At 33.0% G+C, this 3218-nt stretch overlaps 1 pseudogene; it reads right to left on the bottom strand.

The window, feature by feature from the left end:
- Positions 1-2865: 2865 nt before the first annotated feature.
- On the bottom strand, positions 2866-2984 carry LOC112482657 (annotated as a pseudogene).
- Positions 2985-3218: the final 234 nt, after the last annotated feature.

Raw genomic sequence — 3218 nt, 5'->3', positions numbered from 1 at the left:
CTTCCTTCCTTCCTTCCTTCCTTCCTTCCTTCCTTCCTTCCTTCCTTCCTTCCTTTCTTCCTTACACTTTACTTGTTTGAAGGCAAACTACTCTGAAATATATTTCAGGAGGGGTAAATTTATTTGTCTAACTAAGGCAGGGAGGGGTAGCAAATATAAGTCTTGCATACTGCCACACCCCTGCCATGACAGACAATGTAATTAATCACTGCTTTCTGGGCATAATCTCAGAATTCATTTCAAGGTGCATGGGTTGGCTAGAGTTGGCACAAGTGATGAGTGCTGTTTGCCAAAACAAATCTAGGACACAAATGGATCAAATATAACTTTCCATTAAAAAAAGTTAAATATATACTACAAAATACACTTCCTTTACTCTTTTCAAATGTTTTCCCCTTGCTATTTTGATCTCAGCAAGAGCTTCAAGCAGAAATAGACAAATGTCATTTGAAGTCATAGTCTCGTGCATTGAGAGTCTAGAAAAGAATTTTTAGAAGCCTAAATATGTCTCATGAATGGATATCACCTTTTGAATATTTTGTCATACAAATTGACTTCCAAACATTCTGGTGTTTGCCCCCTTGTAAATTTGAATTTCCCTTGTGCTAAAATTTGGTTTCTTAGTTCTAATGCAAATATATTATATGTGTACATATACGTAGAGCTTATGAGCTCAGTTTCTAAAGCCAGAGTTGGAAATCCAGTTCTGTCTCTTTTGAGCTGAGTGCCTTTGAACAAGTTAACTTGACCTTTCTTAGCTTAGTTTTCTCCTATTGAAAAGAGAAATAATCATTTCTACCTCATAGGGTCATGGTGAAGAGTAAATGAGATAATTCATGTAGACAATTTAACATAGTATCTGGCACATAATAATACTCAATAAATGGGAGTTCTACGTGTTGCATGTAGCTAACATTATCCAGGGTGAATTAAAGACTCTGATGCTCACCGAATTGTTTGGCAAAATGCTACATTATTTTGCTTTTGTGAATGTATGTTAGAGTTTTAATGCTACTTGAATTCTGTTTTGCGGTTCCATCAGGATTTAGTGTGTGTGTGTGTGTGTGTGTGTGTGTGTGTGTGTGTGTGTGTGTGTGTTTGAACTTCAAGAAAAATGTCCCCTCTTTGGTAGCTGATATATTCAAACCACTAGTGCTGGAAGAAAAATAATCTGTCATTGAAGTAGATGAGAGTTGACATGACAGACTGTGCACTCTATCTTAAACATTCATAACATGCATAATATGGTCTCCATGGAATGAAATTACTCCTTTAGAGTCTTTGCAGTCCCTTACATCATGGCTCTCATAGAATGGAGACATTGTAATTCTAAAATAACTATGCCTATTTGAGGAATAAAATATCAAGAAGAAAAGGCATTTTGCATATATAACAACTGACATTTATAAGCTGTTTAGATATGTGTGCATCCATGTGCACAAATGTATGTGGATGGGACATGTATATATCCATTTGCACATAGGTGTGTGTGGTGTTTTAATATCTGATGTTTTGCCAGATTATAATTTATTGGCTAGAAGTAAGTTCTTCAGACTCTGAAACACTTGAGTTCCAATCCTGACTTTATTGTTTTAATGGTAATGTAATTTTAGACAAATCTACCCACTAATCTTAGGTAACATTTTTAAAATAGGGATACACATACCTTTATAATTTTTCATGGAAAGAATTCATATGAAATAATGCATGTAAAATGCATAGTGAAATATTTGACACATATCAATCTCTCAATTAATAGAGCTATTAATAATAACAATAAATAAATAAAACAAGTAATTAAAATAATGTCTATAGCAAGGAAAACTGGTTTTCAGCTTCATTATTCAATGTCCTGCTTTGATTTTTATTTTACAGAATAATCATTTGCTAGCTTAAGTAATACATCATTCCTTAATTATAACTGTCATGTGAAAACTTTACTAATCCATTTTCTTCTGAAAATATAAACACTTGAGCAAATAATGAACTTTCTGACCCAGAGTTTCCTAATACGACAAGAAAATCTACTTCTTTGACTGCGTTCTGGCATGGCCATATCTAATGAAAGAATGAAATCAAATAATAGATTTTATAGGTCCTTGTAAAGCACAAAATGACCATATAACTGGAGAAGAAATATGAAATTATACATATTTATCAATTACATATTTATACTGATAGGCAGCATCTCTAAAGAAGACTAGAAAATTAATGCAAATAGCCCCCTAGCAGGTCATGATTAATAAATTTGCTAATTATTCTTTGTATTTATTTTAATAAAAAAGTACAGTGTTTGCCAAATTTTACCTTTAAAATTCACTGATTTGAGTTAAATGGCATTCCCCAAAGGCCTCTTGGTCTTATAATGGTGCTATATTTCCATGTTAGAAAATGATCACAGATCCATCAAGATGGAAACATTTAGTCAACACAATCTATGTGACGTGACCAGAAACTGCTGGGTCTCTCATGCTGCTGCTGTGTTCGGGACCACAAACACAGATTTCTGCGAATATTACAAAATTTGAAGTTGAAGTATAGAACAGGAATATTTCAGTCCTCTTCATCCTTATAATAGAGGAGAGCCATTATGATTTACTGAATTTTTCAATAAGGAAACAATTAATCAGTTTATGGTTTAACTTTAAGAAGAGTGTACTTGTAGTTAAGAGACAAATCTATCATTTACTTCTATGCATATTTGGATGATATGTTAAACTTATTATTTCTTCCATCTGTAAAACTGGGCTAATGATACCCACTTCACAAGACTCATGAAAAATTAATAAAATTACATGAGAAATTGCTTTGTGAATAACAAAGAATTATAAATATGTAAATTAGTAAACTCTTTTTTTTTTTTAACGCCTACAACACCTGTTATTCCTAGGTGGTCTCCCACCCAAGTACTAACCAGGGCCAACTCTGCTTAGCTTCCGAGATCAGACTAGATAGGGCATGTTCAGGGTGGCATGGCTGTAGACAATATGTAAATTAGTAAAATGTATTCTAGTCTTTCTTAATGCTCACTAAAGTTGTGATCAATTTGTGTTTTTTCTAAGTTAATTAATTATTATTTTTTTATGGTGACATTGGTTAATGAAATCCAATAAGTTTCAGTTGTACATTTTAAGGCATATATATATTTACACTGTGTGTTCACCTCCTATAGTTAGATTTCTTTCAGTCACCACATATTTGACCCCTTTACCTCATCT

This window comes from Pteropus alecto, unplaced genomic scaffold (genome assembly GCF_000325575.1).
Source record: "Pteropus alecto unplaced genomic scaffold, ASM32557v1 scaffold185, whole genome shotgun sequence".
NCBI classification, from domain to species: domain Eukaryota; kingdom Metazoa; phylum Chordata; class Mammalia; order Chiroptera; family Pteropodidae; genus Pteropus; species Pteropus alecto.
This window is presented reverse-complemented; position numbering and strand designations above follow the sequence as displayed.